The sequence below is a fragment of the Mercenaria mercenaria genome, chromosome 16, assembly GCF_021730395.1.
Source record: "Mercenaria mercenaria strain notata chromosome 16, MADL_Memer_1, whole genome shotgun sequence".
Lineage (NCBI taxonomy): Eukaryota > Metazoa > Mollusca > Bivalvia > Venerida > Veneridae > Mercenaria > Mercenaria mercenaria.
In genome coordinates this window covers 67,764,144-67,785,819 of record NC_069376.1, presented here as the reverse complement: position 1 = coordinate 67,785,819, position 21,676 = coordinate 67,764,144, and the positions used below count along the sequence as shown (strand labels likewise).

Below are 21,676 nucleotides of genomic sequence, written 5' to 3'. Positions count from 1 at the left end.
AAATTCATTGTTTGCATTTTTTCAGAAGTAACAGTTTTCAAGTTAAAAAGTGGAAACATCATTTTTTTTGCTTCTCAAGCTCTTAAGTTTACCTATATATGTAAATGTTCAAAGTGAATACTGTGTAGTTGAAAAAAATACTTACTATGAACATATTCTATGAATATATTATTTTGTTGCAGTTGTCCCTGTGCATCTTCTTGTAACATAATAAAGTATGTATGAATTTTACTGTCACATTTTACCATGCATGGCATTTTGTCATTTTCTACTCTCAGTAAACAGTGCATGTAGAATAAATGATTTCAATGTGTTGGTTATGTTTAAAGTCACTTATTTTTTCATTTAAAGGAACACATGCTGTTGAATAAGCATGTGTTTGTTGTGAAATTTTTTTATGAACAGTAAAACTAATAATGAATGATATTATATGATTTTCAGTATGTGTCCCCTGTGCATCTGCAATAGAACTCAATTTTGAGTTGAAAATTTTAGAAATTAAGATTACTGGACATTCTTGAAATTTAGCATGTTTTAAACATTCAAAATTTGAGGAAAAAATAGGTTTATAATATATATATTAATTAATTTTCATTAAGCAAAAAATTTTATAGGTAAAATTTTATTTTCATGTCAGATTTGTGCAGAAAGGCTGATTTTAAAACCAATGTCCAAAAACTTTGATTGAATAAGTTTCAACCATACACATTACACCTATTACTAGACTGGCATCAGTGGTTAGAGTCACTAAATGTAAAGCACTTGGCCATAAAATCAATCCTCTCTGATACCACTTTCTGACAAAATTTACAATATCTCTTGCCTCTGTTGAGATGAGCCTAGAGAGAAAATGTTTTTCTGAGAAAATGTCAGTGTCAGTATGAAGAAATAAATATTATTACAGATTATTTGATCTCAACAGACTTTGTAAGTCTAACCTATTACTTATCATATATGTTGAAAATATAACTGTTAATATATTTCCTTATCATAAAACACTGCAACATTTATCACCAATCATACTGCAATTGAAATTCACTGAACTTTCAAATTAAAAGCTGAACTATTTTCTGATAGTTTTTTCTCAACACTTTCCAAAGTTATTTCTTGAAATTTGAAGTATTGCTATCATATAAAATAGGTGACCACCGTAACAAATAGGTTTTCAGCTCTTATGTCCCACGTTTTCTTCATTATTTTGAAATACCACCCAAATATAGAACAATCTGAACGTCCAATTATTTTAACTAAGTTGGAATAGGTAGAGGTAAAGGTAATTTTTTATTTACCTTTGCTTTGTGAAACAATTAACATAAGCTCCATAGAGCTTTTTAGCGACCCTTTTTCAAGAACAGTTAAATATACACAGAGCTAACTTAATTCTGTTTTACTGTTACAGTAAGTAATAATTAAAGACACTGATTCTGGTGTGCCTGGTATGTGGCCTATGGGGATGATAAGGTCTGGTATTGGAGGTAAGGGCCAATACACAAGTCTGGACCAATGATAGACTTGCTTCTGTTTATCATAATAAGCTACTGTGCAGTAAATAAATTGCAGGTGATATTTCTCAACTTTACAGCAAATCAGTTCTCACCTTTATAAGGAGTTTAGAAAGCTTGATTGAATTAGGGCTAAATAAACAAAGTTATAAGATAAAACAGTGTTTTTATCATATTTTTAATAAATCAAGTTTTTTTACAATTACATCTCATCATTGCTGGTTTTTTTATCAAAAATGTAAAAAATGCATTCAGGCACTTAGCTTTTAGAAATAATAAATTATGTGTATTTTGAACAATGATATAATTTTATTGCTGGATTTTATTATACATAAAAGAAACATTATTTAGACAGCACTAGGGGAATTATGCATTTTTAATATATAAAATCCTTCTGTCCATATCCCTTTTTTATCTATTAAAATGCAACTGAACGCTTCTTTAATTTCTAATAAAATTCAGCAATTATCATTTTTTTCTGGTTTTATTTTGTTACTTTTGATAAAAAGATCATAATCATTGAATAAACAAACTTGTAATTTCTCTTAAATAATTATTTTATTGTTAAGGAGTAAAAATTGCTTTTAAGAGTTATAATTTAACTGGCCAGGACATTACTCAACATGACTGAGCAATCAGTATTAGTATATTATCAGTTAAAATAATTTTGTGTACATTCTGAAAAGAAAAAAGAAAAAAACAACAGCAATGCAAAACACAGGAAATAACCATCTTATCTGTAGGCAATAAAATTTATGATTCTCTGACAATAATAAGGCTACATGTCAAGTCTACAGGAGTTTTATGGACCCTACTCAGACTGGACCAGACAGGATCTTGTATATCGGGGATTAAAGTCTGGTATTTGAGGGGTGGGTGGGGGAGGGGTCACTTATTAGGAGATTTTCTTTGTCTTTTAATAACAATTCATTAAACCAGAAGAAAAATCTCATTACAGCAGGCTTTGTACATAATATATGTAAACATATATATTGAAAAAATCTGTAATTCCGCCTCTAGTGCAACTCAAACCCACATTGATGAGGGGCAAGTGATTAGAAGCCAGAGACTTTAACCACTTGGCCACACTCACAGTGCCCCTCACACCAAAATGAAGGTGAGGATTGAACTATACCATACTACTTATCTTAATAACAATTTGTGCATCATTATTCTTTTAAGGTAACAAATATGTAAAAGTTTCTTTAAGTCTATGGTTATCTTCAAACAGGTTCAAATCCCTTAAACAGCTAATAAAACATTTTTAGCTCATCTGATTTTTTGAAAAAAAATGATGAGTTATTGTCATCACTTGAGCGGTTGTCGGCGTCGGCGTCGGCGTCGGCGTCTGCGTCGGCGTTGCCTGGTTAAGTTTTATGTTTAGGTCAGCTTTTCTCCTAAACTATCAAAGCTATTGCTTTGAAACTTGGAATACTTGTTCACCATCATAAGCTGACCCTGTATAGCAAGAAACATAACTCCATCTTGCTTTTTGCAAGATTTATGGCCCCTTTTGTACTTAGAAAATATCAGATTTCTTGGTTAAGTTTTATGTTTAGGTCAACTTTTCTCCTAAACTTTCAAAGCTATTGCTTTGAAACTTGGAATACTTGTTCACCATCATAAGCAGACCCTGTACATCAAGAAACATAACTCCATCTTGCTTTTTGCAAGAATTATTGCCCTTTTTGGACTTAGAAAATCAGTTTTCTTGGTTAAGTTTTATGTTTAGTTCAGCTTTTATCCTAAACTATCAAAGCTATTGCTTTAAAACTTGCAACACTTGTTCACTATCATAGGCTGACCCTGTACAGCAAGAAACATAACTCCATCCTGCTTTTTGCAAGATTTATGGCCCCTTTTGGACTTAGAAAATATCAGATTTCTTGGTTAAGTTTTATGTTTAGGTAAACTTTTTCTCTTAAACTATCAAAGCTATTGCTTTGAAACTTGCAACACTTGTTCACCATCGTAAGCTGACCCTGTACAGCAAGCAACATAACTCCATCCTGCTTTTTGCAATAATTATTGCCCCTTTTGGACTTAGAAAAATCATTTTCTTGGTTGAATATTATGTTTAAGTCAACTTTTCTCATAAACTATCAAAGCTATTGCTTTAAAACTTGCAACAGTTTTTCACCATCATAAGTGGACACTGTACATCAAGAAACATAACTCTATCCTGCTTTTTGCAAGAATGATGGCCCTTTTTAGACTTAGAAAATCATGGGTAGGACAATATTTCTATTATACAAAAAAAATCAGATGAGCGTCAGCACCCGCAAGGCGGTGCTCTTGTTATGCAGTTTAAGTCTCTTCACTTTTAGACTTCTGATAGCAAGTATAATTATACCTAATTCTGTAATTGAAATCTTATTGTTATGTGATTGCAAATTGGAAAATATGATGAACATGATGAATTTCTTTCTATTTTGTCTCTGGAACCCTCATTTTATTATTCTGCACATGTGCATGTCTAAGTAACTATACTAAATTAAAAAATGAATTTATAAAATAAACACATTTTAGAAAGATATGCAAAACTCCTTTTTTATGCAAAACTATTTGGTGGTATATTTAAATTAAAAAGCAGAATGGTCTGTGTTAATAGGCAAATTCCCTCTCTTCTTACTTATTCAAATTCCCTGTCTTCTTTCTTATCCATATACATGTCAAATTTTACTGGTATTTTTTTTCAAATCTTATTAAAATGTTCTTACATTAATTGCATTTTAAGCTCATCTGAGCATGAACACATGGATGCCAGAGGGCATGGTCACTTTTCTGATATGTATATATATGTGAAACTGCTGTTCCAGTTTTGAAATAATTTCACACAAATGGGCCTTTTATGACCTTCTATAAAGACTGTACAACTGTACAAATTATTTTATTTTTTTTGTTATAAACGTGGGTGTCAGGGGGTAATTGTCAACTTTTTCCATTTTGTAATATTGGAAACTTTAAAAATGTTCTGGGAAGAAACAGCAGGGCCAATTTTTAAAACAATTTACACATATTTTCCTATGTGTATCTTGCCTGTGATATATAAGGGTTTAACTGTCTACCATTATTGTTCAGCTTATTCCTTCATTCAGAAATCATGGGGGGTGTCGACATAACTTAATATTCACCAGTCCTAAGTATTACATTTTCTACATTAACATTTTTTCAGAAGGGCTCTCATGTTATCACTAATACATTTTTATTAAGTAAAGCATGTGTTCCAGATCATTTTACTCAGGAGTTTAATGTATATTAGTTACTACAAAATTAATGCTAACTAAAAAAAATTTTTCGTCATTATTACATTATGTTATCTACGGTGAAACTTTATATAACTTTAAGAAAATGACCATTGATACTTTCCCATTTATTGATATGAGTTAATTAATATTAACTAGAAATAGTATATTCCAAGTGGTGACTTTTTTTCCATATATATAAAATAAATTGTTGTCTGCATTTCAGATATTTTCTCATAGCTGATCCCAGGTCCACTGTAACAAACTATATTATCAACACATATAAATGCATATATCAGATTGGTACTTGAAAGTCAATGGTGATCATGCTGACCATCTTTAATTTAATGGGGGAAAGATTAACCAATATCTGCAGCTGGACAGGCTGTCACCACAGTTTAATGATTTAGGTAAGGATGGACATACTTACAGTTCTATATGAACATGGTGATGGTTCTTTATAAAAGTATTTGTAAGTTATACTATATAAGTTACAAATCTCATAGACTAGCCACTAGACTGATAATTAAGAATTAGTAAAAAAAAATTCAACCTTTGTCATTTTTCTTACTTTGATGTAATAGTGTCAGATGCCAGTCCAATTTAGTGATTTTATTTTGGAGAAAGTACTTTTATGTAATCACAGGATGTGGACTAGCTATATTCACAATTTTAGAAATATTTCAAAAAAAGATATATTATAGTCTAGGAGCTAGTCTACAGATATCAGTGTGTTTACTGGCAAATATGCCATTAGTGCATTATATAGACATGATAATTTGTAGTGTCAGTATGACAGATATGTTAAAAGGAAAAGTATGACAATAGGATTTGAAAAAAAAAACTTAGCCCCTATTTATCAAACTTTGAAAGTTCTTAGACTTTAAAATCATTCTAATGTTAAGATTTAGAGAGTAAAATACTTAAAGTTTGTAAAGCAGTTAAAGTGTTTTCATTATATTATGTATGTAATTACTATGGTGACAGTTGACATAAAATATTTTTGATATTGCAAAATTTCTCTTGTAAGGAAATCTGGAGAACTTTTATGAATATTGAAACCTATGTCTTTGACATGGAATACTTACCAAAATGTAAGTACAGTGTATGTAGAAACTAAGTCCTTTATTTGCTTTTATAAACATGTTATTGTTGTTTTTTTTACCTCTGTGCTTTATATCATTTTTGCACTATATTTTTTTTCTTAACAGTAATCTAAAAAATTAATATACTTCCAGTTAAGACAATGAAATCGAAGAACTTCATGCTAACACTTGCATCAGTGGAAGTACTTCTTATTGGATAGAGAACTTTTCAAGGTCAGTGATATTTGTAATGTTTTTATATCAATATTTTGTTTTGCCTTTTTAGCTCACCTGTCACATAGTGACAGGGTGAGCTTTTGTGATCGCCCTTCGTCCGTCGTCTGTCCACAATTTCGTGTCTGCACGACAGTGGTTTCATTTATGATTTTATTTTAACCAAACTTGCACACAACTTGTATCACCATAAGATCTTGGTTCCTTTCTTGAACTGGCCAGATCCCATTATGGGTGCCAGAGTTATGGCCCCTGAAAGGGCCAAAATTATGATTTGATTTTAACCAAACTTGCATAAAACTTGTGTCATCATAAGATCTCAGTTCCTTTCTTGAACCGGCCAGATTCCATCATGGGTTCCAGAGTGATGGCCCCTGAAAGGGCCAAAATTAGCTATTTTGACCTTGTCTGCACAATAGCAGCGTCATTTATGATGTGATTTTCTACAAACTTTCACACAACTTGTATCACCACAAGATCTTGGTTCCTTTCTTGAACTGGCCAGATTCCATTATGGGTTCAAGAGTTATGGCCCCTGATAGGGCCAGAAATTAGCTATTTTGACCTTGTCTGCACAATAGCAGCTTCATTTATGAATTGAATTTAATCAAACTTGCACAAAACTTGTGTCACTATAAGATCTTGGTTCCTTTCTTAAACTGGCCAGATCCCGTAATGGGTTCCAGAGTTATGGCCCCTGAAAGGGCCAAAATTAGCTATTTAAACCTTGTCTACACAATAGCACCTTCATTTATGATTTGATTTTAACCAAACTTGCGCACAACTTGTATCGCCATTATAAAGATCTCGATTCCTTTTTATACGCCTGAAGGAGCGTATTATGTTATCGCCTCGGTGTCGTCTGTCTGTCTGTTGGTTAGCAATTTCCCTTCCGTTCTGTAACTCTTGAACCCCTTGAAGGATTTCAAACAACCCTGACAAATATGTTCACCTCATCGAGCTGTGAACTGCATAGGTGGATTATCCATCAACCTGGCGTAAGCATTGGTTCAAGTTTATTTCTTAAGTTAAATATATTTTAGCTTTCAAAGATACTGTATGCACATGTTTGACAAGGGAGGCTGTCAGCAATATTTTCAGAGTGATGCCCCGTTTTTATTTAGAAATTTGATTAACATTATCCATAATGATAATTATCTCTGCAATGCATTGCAGTAAGGGACAATTTACAAGGCTAGACTTTTGATAGACTAGCTTCTGTTTTATCATAATAAGCTACTATAAAGCTGCTGTTCAGTACACAGATTGCATGTGCAGGGGTGGTATAGTACGTCATCATCAGGTGCGTGCAACACTTCCCGATGCGGCTTTTTTGTGTCAAAACATCTCGATTCGGTGAGTAAACTTGCGATTATTTCATTGATAACTAATAGATTCGGAAATGACATATAGTCTAAAGTACCCGCACATGCATCTAGTTTATCCTTTACGTTTGTATTTTTCAAGAAAGCCTTCCGTGTAAGAGAACATTCGTGCACAATGCACTTCCTGGAAACAATTCCCTATTCACCACACCATATTATGTCGCATAACAAGAGTTTACATGCATTTCTGATGAATCCAAGCATTGACGCTTGTTCTCTTATGGTAAACAGATGTCAGTGATACCTTGATCAGTCGTTGGAATCTAAAATTTCCGAAAAATCAGTAAACTAAAATTTCGCCTTCCCGGTTCACCAACTGAATTGATGTCCTTCCCGGCTCACCAATTTCCAGCATGACTAACATCGGGCTGGTGCTCATGTAAATGTGATCACGCTTGCCTGGAAGTTCTATTAATTCGAATAACTAATTGTTAACTAGACGGTCCGTAAACTTCATTTAAGCATTTCAAGATAATATTGAAAGAACGAGGCATATCTTGAACATATGTTGTATACATGTACTATAAACGTGCATATGTATGATATAATTATGTTCTATTTTGTCCTTATATTTGTTATTTTAGGTACATGAAATATGAAAATGGAAACAAAACTTCTCGTCTCAATATATGTTAAAAAGGATTGCTGAGTGATCTGCATGCAAGACATAATTGACATATTATATTTTCCAAAAGCTGTACGACATAATATTTGAGAAGTGGAGAACATCCTCTAACGGAAGTACCCCAGACAAGGATTTCAACGTTCAACTAGGTCTCCGTACTAAACTTTGTCGGTTGCTGTTCGAAGGTGTGGATATAAATAACTGATTTAATTCCAATAATGTTACAGTAGATAAACCTTAATAAGGGATATAGTTAGATAGGCACTTCGACACATGATAATATAAATAGAAAGTATTTTGGAAACCATTAGTTATCTTGTTAATCTAATTATTTGTTCATGATAACTATATATGGCGTGTCACCGAAAATAGTCCAGTATGATGGCTTTGAGTTCAAGGCAATACTCGATGAGACAAATAAGAATATGCATTGATAATATGCTAAGTAAAGCAAAATTATATAGTTAAATTATTATCATGTGATGTTTTTTAAAGGAGCAACCTTTTAATATATTTTTAAAGGTATAAAGTTGCACCAATGCAGTTTAGTTTTTAATGATATGCTACTATTTTTTTTTTAACGTTTCAGGGCCACGTGATCATCACAACTGCTCGAGAAAAATGAGAAATTACTGTATCGCGCCAACGAAATGTTCATTTAAAAAATGAAATTCACCTTAAAGTTTCATTATGATCGCATATCTGACAAATTCTTTCTACATTGTATGCTTTAATTTTCTTCGATCAAGTAATGTACATCTCTATGTCACATATTCTGAACAATTGGAAATATTCAGACACGACAGAAAGAATGCACTGCCTAAACTTCGAAATCAACAAAAATCAGAATGTAATAACTCTTGAAACCATTAAACTGGAAAATGTTGAGGTTTTGCGCAACTACACCAATTATAACTCAGAAATTTCATTAAAAACACACACAAAAATGATAAAGTGGCAATGTAGTATAATCTGTGAACGTTTATTGACCGAAACATAGAGATAACAAGAATATTTACATTGTTGTGTTATACCCGTTATGAGCATTATGTCAACTACATTTCATACAAAGTTTAATACTGCTGTTGCCTTTCACCAAAATCTGTCAAATGTTATTTAGAAGAAAGGAGAGGCACTGACAAGACTCTGTGACTTCAACACAGGCAGACAAAACAAAGCATGTTTCAATAAAAAAAATCACAATTGTTTGAAGTCACGCAAAATCACATTAAATTCCGTCTACAAAAGCTGTCCATGGCTAAATATTGTACGGTAGTGGTCACACGTAACAGTGAGCTGTTTTAAACGGTGTCTGCACATATTGCCAGTGAGTGAACCTCAAACAACAACTACTTTTGTGGTCTTCATTTCTGACTTTTTCACAAACATCCACAACAAGCAGGTATTGTTCTTTCTACAATTCTGATTTTTTGGACGTGTCATTTTATTCCCGAGAAATGCATGAATTTCTATATGCATTTTATGTTCATCTGTCTACGGATATCATACTGCTGAACCCCAAGTGTTTAGCTGCTTCAGAATTTAATTCTGATAAACAGAATATCTCAGGTGTTTTTGTTGTGATCTGAAAAAGAAAGAGTAAATCTGTCATAATATAGCCCTTGAAAGTAAATTAAACACTGTTTTTACTGACATAAACGTTCATTGCTAAATACTAGTTTTGCTGGTATGGCAACCGAAGTACCATTTATCAAAATAAATTGAAAGGCTACATATAATTAAGTCAAACACGATGCCACACGGGCGGTGAGCCGGGAAGTGCATCATTTTACCTGGTGAACCGGGAAGGCGAAATTTTATATTATTGATTTCTTTGAAACTATAGATTTCAATAATTAATTAAGGTATCACTGACCGCTGTTTGCCATAAAAGAACACCCGTCAAGGCATTTAGTCATTAGAAATGCATGAAAACTCTTTTCATGCGATATAATATGGTGTGGTGAATGGGGAAGTGTTTCCATGAAGTGCATTGTGCTCGAATGCTCTCTTAAACGTAAGACTTTCTTGAGAAATGCAAACGTCAGTGATAAACTAGAGACACATGCGGGTACTTTAGACTATATGTCACTTCCAAGTCTGTTCATTACCAATGAAATAATCGCAAGTTTACTCACCGAATCGAGGTGTTTTGACATAAAAAAGCCGCATCGGGAAGTGTTGCGTGCACCTGTTGATGACGTACTATACCACCCCTGATGTGACCATTTTCATCTTTACAGCCAATCACTTCTTACCTTTACAACAAGTTTAGAAGACTTGATTAAATTAGGGCTTAATAGTGATAAGATACAATAGTACTTTCATTTTATGATGAATCAAGTTTTATTACAATGATATTTAATTAAAACGCAATGGAGCGCTTCATTAATTTCTAATAAAATCCAGCAGTGATAATAATAATTGAATAAAAAGTACTTGCCACTTCTCTTATTGTGTTTTAAAAACATTTTAATTATTTTTGTTAGATACAGGTAAAGTTTTTCTAGAAGGATGAGAATTGCATTGCTGTAAGAGTTAAATTTTAATTGGTTGGGACATTACTCAACATGACTGAGAAATTACAATTAGTGTATCATCAACTAAAAAATATGTGTATTCTGAAAAAAGCTGCATTTCAATCAATAAAATGCAAAACACTGGAAATAACCAATTATCTATGTACATATCTCTAAAATTTATGATCCTCTGACATGGACTACATGTCAAGTCCACAGGTGTTTTATGGATCCTTATCAGATTGGTTTGGACAGGATCCTGGTTAGTGGGGATTATAAATATATAGGGAATATGCTAGTTGACCTATAAGAAAATATAGGCTAAAATTGTCCAGATATTGATAAAAATAAGCTAGTTTGATCAGAATTTGGAAGAAAATGAGCATTTATATAAGATCTTGTCAACAAACCTACCAAAAACCAAGTTAGGTAACTCTTGGTTGAAATTATCTTGAATTATGGTCCTTTTTTGACTTAAAAGAATTGAGCACAAGAACTAACACTATCATGAGTTATATCATGTGTTTTCTTGTTAGCTCACCTGTCACAAAGTGACAAGGTGAGCTTTTGTGATCGTGCGGTGTCCGTCGTCCGTCCGTGCGTGCGTGCGTCCGTCCGTTAACTTTTGCTTGTGACCACTCTAGAGGTCACATTTTTCGTGGGATCTTTATGAAAGTTGATCTGAATGTTCACCTTGATGATATCTAGGTCAAGTTCGAAACTGGGTCACGTGCCATCAAAAACTAGGTCAGTAGGTCTAAAAATAGAAAAACCTTGTGACCTTTCTAGAGGCCATATATTTCACAAGATCTTCATGAAAATTAATCAGAATGTTCACCTTGATGATATCTAGGTCAAGTTCGAAACAGGGTCACTTGCCGTCAAAAACTAGGTCAGTAGGTCTTAAAATAGAAAAACCTTGTGACCTCTCTAGAGGCCATATATTTCACAAGATCTTCATGAAAATTGGTCAGAATATTCATCTTGATGATATCTAGGTAGTTCGAAACTGGGTCACGTGCCATCAAAAACTAGGTCAGTAGGTGTAAAAATAGAAAAACCTTGTGACCTCTCTAGAGGCCATATATTTCACAAGATCTTCATGAAAATTGGTCAGAACATTTACCTTGATGATATCTAGGTCAAGTTCGAAACTCGGTCACGCGCCATCAAAGACTAGGTCAGTAGGTCAAATAATAGAAAAACCTTGTGACCTCTCTAAAGGCCATATTTTTCATGGGAACTGTATGAAAAAAGGTCTGAATATTTATCTTGATGATATCTAGGTCAAGTTCGAAACTGGGTCATGTGCGGTCAAAAACTAGGTCAGTAGGTCTAAAAATAGAAAAACATTGTGACCTCTCTAGAGGCCATATATTTCACGACATCTTCATGAAAATTGGTCAGAATGTTCACCTTGATGATATCTAGGACAAGTTCGAAAGTGGGTCACGTGCCTTTAAAAACTAGGTCAGTAGGTCAAATAATAGAAAAACCTTGCGACCTCTCTAGAGGCCATTTTTTTCATGGGATCTGTATGAAAGTTGGTCTGAATGTTCGTCTTGATGATATCTAGGTAAAGTTCGAAAGTGGGTCACGTGCCTTCAAAAACTAGGTCAGTAGGTCAATAAATGGAAAAACCTTGTGACCTCTCTAGAGGCCATATTTTTCTTGGGATCTGTATGAAAATTGGTCTGAATGTTCATCTTGATGATATCTAGGTCAAGTTCGAAACAGGGTCATGTGCGGTCAAAAACTAGGTCAGTAGGTCTAAAAATAGAAAAACATTGTGACCTCTCTAGAGGCCATACTTGTGAATGGATCTCCATAAAAATTGGTCAGAATGTTCACCTTGATGATATCTAGGTCAAGTTTGAAACTGGGTCACGTGCCATTAAAAACTAGGTCAGTAGGTCAAATAATAAAAAAACCTTGTGACCTCTCTAGAGGCCATACTTTGCATGGATTCTGTATGAAAGTTGGTCTGAATGTTCATCTTGATGATACCTAGGTCAGATTTGAAACTGGGTCAACTGCGATCAAAAACTAGGTCAGTAGGTCTAAAATTAGAAAAATCTTTTGACCTCTCTAGAGGCCATATTTTTCAATGGATCTTCATGAAAATTGATCTGAATGTTCACCTTGATGATATCTAGATCAGTTTCGAAACTGGGTCACGTGCGGTCAAAAACTAGGCCAGTAGGTATAAAAATAGAAAAACCTTGTGACCTCTCTAGAGGCCATATTTTTCATGAGATCTTCATGAAAATTAGTAAGAATGTTCACCTTGATGATATCTAGGTAAAGGTCAAAACAGGGTCACGTACCTTCGAAAACTAGGTCAATAGGTCAAATAATAGAAAAACCTTGTGACCTTTCTAGAGACCATATTTTTTTTAATGGATCTTCATGAAAATTGGTCAGAATTTTTATCTTGATAATATCTAGGTCAAGTTCAAAACTGGGTCACATGAGCTGAAAAACTAGGTCACTATGTCAAATAATAGAAAAAACGACGTCATACTCAAAACTGGGTCATGTGGGAAGAGGTGAGCGATTCAGGACCATCATGGTCCTCTTGTTTTTTTGTTTTTTTTTTTGTTTTCTTGTTGTTGTTTTTTTGTTTTGTTTTCTTGTTGTTTTTTTTTTTTTTTTTGCTACATTAAAATGTTGAATGTCAGTGTGACCTTCATATAAAGTAGCATATTATTAAGCAAAAAGCAGACTTGTTAAAAAGAATGAGGAAAATGTTTTGGATAAAACCAAATTTAGCTATTTCTATATGCAATATATTTGTCATTTGATACTGCAATTAAGTGACATCATTATAAAATATTTTTCTATCTATTTTAGGTCAGACATCAGCTTTTGAAGTTGCTTTCTTGGCACATCATGCTGTCCAGTGGAGTTCATACCATATGCCAGGCCTTTATACATGGTCAAAGAAAATGAATTTGTTATTCAATTTGTGAAATTTGATTTAAGGAGGACTTTCATATATGATGATTATATTCAGCAGATTATCTTCAAGTGTGCACTTTATAGAATCACAGTTTCTAGGAGGTTTTCAATTTAAAGTTAGATTAATTGAAAAATGATGAAAAGTACATTGTTAGAACTTCAAATATGCAACATAAAGGTGAATATAGGTAAATTCATAAATTCTCACCACAGGGTGTGTGGGTTAGTGGCTTTGAGTTGTGCAAATTCAGTACATAGATCTATAATCTTAATCTGCTGAGAATTTCTTCCCTTAAATGATGGATTATAAAGTCTTTAATATTGAAATAAATTTGTATCTGTGCTTCTATGGCATTACTAGGAAAGACACGTTATTATACATTCTACATTGTAACAGTTGGTGTTTAGATCCTATAATTGTAAAACATAAAATAAATGTTGAAAGTTTCATAAAAGATCGTTTCTTTAATATGATTTTCCATTTAACTCCAATCCAGTTTAAACCCATCCAGTTTGTTAAACACTTATTGAAAAATATTTTTAAAGAGTCTTAGAGTTTCATACCTGATAACTATAATTGAGCCGCGCCATGAGGAAATCAACATAGTGGGTTTGCGAACAGCATGGATCCGGACCAGACTGTGCATCTGCGCAGTCTTGTCAGGATCCATGCTGTTCGCTAACAGTTTCTCCAATTCCAATAGGCTTTGAAGGCGAACAGCATGGATCCTGACCAGAATGTGCGGATGTGCAGGCTGTTCCGGATCCATGCTGGTCGCAAACCAACTATGTTGGTTTTCTCATGGCACGGCTCATATTTTTTGATTGACCTACTTACCCAATTATTTATACCCGTTGATGCAGAAATCAGTCCTGAATAATTTTATATATCATATTGGTATATATGTCTAAAAGCTAAGACCGCCCGTGCGATTATCACAGCTATACCCGAAACCGTGTGATTCTCACGCCGTTTTTTGTAGAGCCCGTTGTCCAAATGGCTGTTCGGTGTCCGTCCGTATTTCGTTGTCCTGACCATAAGTTTGTCATTGATTGATTGTGGGATTTTAAAATAAGTTGTCACAATTGTTCACCAATCATTAGACGGCGTGTCGCGCGCAACACCCGAGTCAACATCTTACGGTCAAGGTCACACTGGGATTAAAGGTCAAATACGGCTATTATTGACTTTGTCTGGACAATAACTTCGTCATTGAATGTGGGATTATAAAATGACCTGGCACAGTTGTTCACCATCGTGAGATGGTGTGTCGCATGCAACACCGGCGTCAATATCTTAATGGTCAAGGTCACACTTGGAGTTTAATGGTCAAATATTGCTATAATTGACCTTGTCATTGAATGTGGGATTTTAAAATAATTTGGCACAATTCTTCACCACCATGAGAGGGCATATCGCGCGCAACACCTGTGTCAATATCTCAAAGGTTAAGGTCACACTTGGAGTTTAAAGTTCAAATATGGCTATAATTGACCTTGTTCGGACAATAACTTTGTCATTGAATGTGGGATTATAAAATAACCTGACACAATTTTTTTATTTGGCACAAATGTTTGTCTCAGTGAGACAGAGTTTCGTGCGCAACTCCCAGTCCTTTTGACAGCCGGCCGGCTCGACATGTTGCCCTTGGGCATCTCGTTTTCAAATTATACATGTCTAATACTAAGACCGCCCGTGCGATTATCACGGCTATACCCGAAACCGTGCGATTCTCACGCCGTTTCCTTTTTTCAAAGGATGTGGCTTTGGTGCACACGCCCGATTTGATACGCGCCTGAATACCCAATTATTTATACCCGTTTATGCAGAAATCATTCCTGAATAATTTTATTTATCATATTGGTATATATATGTCTAAAACTAAGACCACCCGTGCGATTATCACGGCTATACCCGAAACCGTGTGATTCTCACGCCGCCGCGTAGTTATCGCAAGATACGGAAACCTTAAGACAACTTTTAATATGAAATACTTTATTACTTTTCCCATTTTGTTTTTCAAAATATGTTGCTTTGATGCTCACTTTAGAGTTGCTGCGCACCTGAAAATTTAGTAAATAAATAAATAAATACCCTGCAAAAATGCCTAGTACCCGCCCAGGCCCTGGATTTTTTATAATTTATCAGCTCGTTGTTAAGCATTTTAGTCCAATTTAGATAAAATATATTGAATAACTGAAACTATTTTAAAAAGAAAGGCACATATTTTCATGAAAAAAAAAAAACAACTTTTTTTTCCAAGGTATGTGGCTTTGATCCTCACCTCCGAATTGATACGCGCCTGAATAGCCAATATTTTATACCTTTATACCCGTTGATGCAGAAATCATTCCTGAACAATTTTATGTATCATTTTGGTAAATATGTGTACATCTAAAACCGCCCGTGCGATTATCACGGCTATACCCGAAACCGTGTGATTCTCACGCCGCCGAGTAATTATCACAATATACAGGAACCTTTGAAGACAAATTTTAATATGAAATACTTTATTAATTTTCCATTTTTTTTAAAAATATATATGTTGCTTTGGTGCCCACACCCGAGTTTCTTCACACCTGAATATTAAAAACAAATACGCCATTAAATGCTGGAATTATTCTTGAAAAAACTAATACATTGTACTCGTATTTTATATATGTCTTAAACCAGGAAGGTCTAATACGTATCAGTTGTTCCAGCTTAGACTAAAAACGTCCGTACGATTTTAACGGCCACACGCCGAACCGCAAAAATGCTAAGTAACCGCCCTGCCCTGTTTATTTTAATGAATCAACTCGTCGTTAAACATTTGATTTTAATGCACTACACGGAAAAAATCACTTCGAAATTAATTCCACAGGATGCTGTGTTACCACGCAGATAATTGCTCAATACAGAATAATTATTTTCTTTAAATAGAAATAAATATATTTTCATCAAAATGTTATTACATTTTAGTGTGCACCCTTGCGATGGCCTCAAGCCACGCATCAGAAAATAAAGTTTTAAAAATAGATGCAGAAGTCATTCTGAATCATTTTTGCATTATATAGGTATATCATATATACCTACAATTACGCCGCCTGCATAGACATTTATCGTAGTATACTCCTGACTAGCCGCCCCTGGATTTTTTAAAGTTCGTATCAGTTACTAGCCGCCCCTGGATTATTAAAGATTGTATCAGTTCATAATATTCGGTTTAAAAATAAATATACGGACACGTATTAACACTATTCTAAAAAGGTCTGAATCATTTTGTTTATGAAAAAAAAAAAAAAAAAGAAAAAAAAACAACAACACTTTCCTTTTTCTTAAAACTATGTTGCTTTGATGCACACACCGAGTTGCTACGCACCTGAATATTAGATATCATTCCTGATAACCTTGTACGTGGTTTCTGTATATATGTCTAAAACTAACAACACCCGTGTGATTTTAACATACGCTGTACGTCATATTTCTCTATCAAAAAGGCGTGAATTATTATCCGCCCCTGTTTCTATAAAGACCTATTAGCTCATCATAAAACATTTCGTTTTATTGCAGTACACAAACATATTTATAATTGATTTCGAAGATAAATAGATTTCTTTATTTCTTTCAAAAAAAGGAGAGCATGCAATGCTATAATTATGTTTCCACGCACATAAATAGTCCGCTTATACAGAGTATAATTGTTTCCCTTAAATAAAAATTTTACCGAAATATTATTATATTTTAGTATGCACGCTCGTGTTTTCCCCATCATTGTCCGCCCCTGGATTCCTAATATTCATATCAGTCCAATTCAGATAAAATATTGAAACTATTCTAAAAAGAAAAACTTAATTATATTTATGAAAAAAAAATCCTTTTTTTTTTCAAAGTATGTGGCTTTGATGCACAACCCCGAATTGATACGCGCCTGAACACCCAATTATTTTATACCCATTGATGCAGAAATCATTCCTGAATAATTTTTTGTATCATACTGGTATATTTATCTAAAGCTAAGACCGCCCGTGCGATTATCACGGCTATACCCGGAACCGTGCGATTCTCACGCCGCCGCGTAATTATCACACGCGTGGTAATATTACCACGCGTGTAATATTCACGCGACACCGGTACTTACTCTCCCACAAAATTTATAACTTTTTCTGTAAGCAGCAGCTAGTTTAGTTAAGTGAATAATTAATTGATCTATTGTTTCTATTCCATTATTTTTAGAAATTAGATTTTTATTACTCATTTATATAATTAATATTAATATTTTTCAATTTAAATTTCTTCCAATTCACTAAACGGAACCCAACTATTAAATTTTTCATTGTAACCTTTCCATTTTACTAAAGCTTGTTTTTTCTTATAGTCTCGTCTAATAACTTTTTCTATTCTAAAAACTTCTTGTGTAGTAGGTAAAACTTCTTGTTCATAAAATGAACCCTGAATTTTTTTATCATTTAAATCTTTTATAGTGTATGTTCTGGGATTTGTATTATTAATTTTATAAATTATAAATATCTCCTCTGTCCAGTTTGGTGTATATCCTTTTTCAAAATGTCTTTTAAGTTTGCTTAAGCGAACTCGATCACCAATTTTAAATTTTGCTTTACTCTTTGGTATCTTTAAATTACCGTATAAATAAAAGTAAACAGTACTTTTATTTAAACTTTTACTGGCTTCGGTTGGTGTCATTTTTATACTAGAATGTTTTGTTTTGTTATATTTATCAACCATATCCTGCAAATTATCTAAATAAGTATAAGTATTATTTGCTGTAAAATATTTCCACATTATTCTTTTTAAACTTCTATTAAATCTTTCTATTACTACAGCCTTTCCTTCATTAAATGTATGGTACATGTTAATCTTATTTTTATTTAAAAATGATTCAAACTTTTTATTATAAAATTCTTTTCCTTCATCTACCCATAAATTTGTTGGTGTTCTACCTTTTAAAATTATTTTATTAAATGCTTCAGTAACAGATTCTCCAGTTTTATTCTTTAATGGAATAACCCAAGCATATTTACTGAATATATCAATAACGGTTAACAAGTACTTTACTCCTTTATTGTATTTTGAAAAAGCTTGCATGTCAACTAAATCAGCTGACCAAGTATCATCAATATCATTAACTATCACTCTTCGTTTCCTAAATTTTCTTTTAATTGGTTTGTGTAATTCTTCTGCTAATTCATCGCTCCAGCGGTAGCTTGGTACAGTTATTTCGGGGGTGTACTCTACCCCCTTTTCCCATTTTTTGGCTTTCGTTTTTGTCCAAGACGAAGTTTGTATTTCGTTTTAATTGCGGGTTTTACAACTAAATGTTTTGCAATCTTTTCTCCAAATGTTTTTGATTTAGTTTTATTTAAGTTGAAAAGCATTTTTTTGTCGCATGTACCTTTTTTTTACACCGCTGTCATAGCAAAAGTCATGGACCATACATACTGCATCCAGTTCGTTGACAGGAGCTCCATTATCTGAAGGATTTCCTGGCCCACAATAGTTATATCCTGGAAGTGTTAAACCCTTTTGGGTAATAAAGGTAACATTGCTTTATGGATATCTAAATTACCCCCTGTACTTTTAACAAACTTTGATTTCATTTTTCCACAAGACGAACAGGTAGCCATTATCATTTTTCTCCCGTTTTTTGTTGTAACATAATGAGGATTTATATTATCAGTAAATCTTCTTTCTTTCAAACAATATATTTTATTCTGTAAACTCATTATATTATATGTGTTTAAAACTTTTTAGCTGGTTTGAAACTTGTGGGTTTTAAATTGTCCAGCATTGGTTAATCTGTACCAAAGACTAAAGGTTAAATTGAGCCAAAACCATCATAATATTCACTACTTACATTAACATCCCGGCTGTATATTGTACATCTGAAACTTTGGAGTAGTTCTTTTGATAAATTAGCATAATTTATGTCTAGTAAGTAAGAATTCATGTGGTCCATAGCATTAGTTCAGGGTTTACAATAAATACCTTGCGTAATGTTAAAATATATTTGGACCACTGCTCAACATTAAGATAGCATTTGTGTAGTATCAGATATATAGCTTCATAGTCACATGACATTGTTATTCTTTCTTTATTAATCTTTTTGTATATTGCTAAGTTAAAGGTATTGAATATTTTAATGGACATCTAAAGGTGCACTTTACATCAAAACATTTGAGAGCAATTATTGACACTGACTTACATACGAATACTTATATCAGCCACATGTAATTGATTTTTTTCAAGAGTTGATCTCTTTAACTAGGAAATAATATACTTAATTCCTTTTAAAACTATAACACCAGAGTTTACAGCCTTGATATCTATACAATATATTATGGCACAAATGCGTAAAAGCGCAAAAAACGAGAGAAATTTTGATGTTGTTGACGGTGATGACTATCAGTACAAGCATCAACATACGGAAGACGTTAAATAAGGGAATAAAGCAAACAATATTTGGAGATATTATATAATTTGTATGGGTAAAACAAAGCAGAAAGTTAGCCAATTAATTTCTAAGTCCTTCATATTGCCAGAAATGTTTTTCAAATTTTTATATAGTGTAAGTTTTCATATTAATGTATGGCCCAAATGTTTTGCGACACGCCGTATGTTTGATATTCAGCCCATTTACAGTTGGACGCTACGCTTTCCTCTTTGATTGTGTCTGACGGAATAGGCAGAGGACTCAATGATTAGTAGTCCTTAAATCCCGCCAGGACTGAACTATTGTGATTTCCGTCTTCTGACCTGTTTCGTTCGGACCTTAAGGATGTTTCCCTTGTTGCTCTGTCTTCTGCAAAGGCATTGAGTACTTGCGTTTTAGGTTCCTTAGGATTGCATTTTTATACATATATACACGAGCATTTTTGTGTTTTAGATTACATGCCTTCTGTTGCCTTTACGTATGTTAGGGTTTCACCTGGCGGGGTTAACTTTTATTTACACTGTCTTGTGACTTTGGAACATGGTGGGGGTAAGAGTGAGGTTAGGTGCACGATAAACCGGTTTAAACTCCCCAGTGGTGGTTTTGCCACTGACCGTTCCAAGGCGATGTCCCACTGTAATCCTGTATTTGTTTGTTTTGTCCTTGTATGTTTATTTTGTGCGTATGTTTTGTGTGCGTGTGTTGATCGTTTGTGTCTTTGGGGAGGCTGCGTTTTTAGAACGTGGCTTTCCCTGTTGGATATTCTTCCTTGCTTTTATTTGGAACATTACAACTTAACGGAAAGGCAGGCATTTATCAGTTACTTATGCGTGTTACAGTGCAAGGGAGGTGTACATTATGCAAATAAATAAAAACTACATACAAACAGGGTATCTTCATGTGAAAACGACTGACTTTTGCATCATTGACATATTGATAAAAGCAATTTACAGTTAAAAGTTTTACTAGTTCCAGATAACGTTCAATCAGTATTTAACAAATGCAGACAAGATATTGTACGATTTAACAAAACACCATGAAAGATGCTAATAAATTAAAGATGTAATTATATTAATCTACAACATTATGCCTACGTGTTACCTCTGAATTTAAATGCATTGCAACCTACGGTATATTGATTTATACCTTTTAAGAACAAACAGAAAACATGTATAGTAATCTCACTATAAACCGTTAACAGAATACAGTTTTTTTTCTCTTTTATAAACTAGAGTTTTACATACGAATCTTTTGTTAAATTAATTAATGGGGAATTAAATAGGCTTTCCTATTAGTTCCATGTTTTTACTTTAATCGACGTTGCAAATAAATTATAAAAAACATGCTTATATAAACAATAATAAAACGATGGTACATACATTCTTATATAATCCACACTTCTTTCAGAACTTGTGTTTAAATGATATCTTTAGAAGAGACCAATAGATAGAAGGACAAACGCATTACCTATACTTTCTATACGCTTGAATTAACAAAAGAATATATTTGTATTAAAATCAGATATGTTCGTTAAAGTTTAAACCCGATAAATTGATTTTGCTGAATACCGATTGCCTGTTTGATAATAAAAGCTATTCATTGTCAACAAAATAAACTACTGAGTTGGTACAAGCGTCCAGTTCACAAAATGTTTAACACAATCATGTCTTTGTCATAGCTTTAGGAGTG

General features: G+C 33.4%; 2 long non-coding RNA genes across 2 annotated transcripts; one reads left to right on the top strand and one right to left on the bottom strand.

Annotated features, from left to right (window-relative positions):
* Positions 1-5,097: 5,097 nt before the first annotated feature.
* Positions 5,098-14,011, top strand: LOC123536778 (uncharacterized). The gene is made up of 3 exons (XR_008367923.1): positions 5,098-5,157; positions 5,986-6,066; positions 13,449-14,011. It is a non-coding gene; the product is annotated as an uncharacterized LOC123536778 (long non-coding RNA).
* On the bottom strand, positions 9,027-21,447 carry LOC128549772 (uncharacterized). Its single transcript, XR_008367924.1, has 3 exons — positions 21,367-21,447; positions 10,215-10,334; positions 9,027-9,661 (listed from the first exon to the last, which is right to left on the bottom strand). It is a non-coding gene; the product is annotated as an uncharacterized LOC128549772 (long non-coding RNA).
* Between the last annotated feature and the right edge of the window lie 229 nt (positions 21,448-21,676).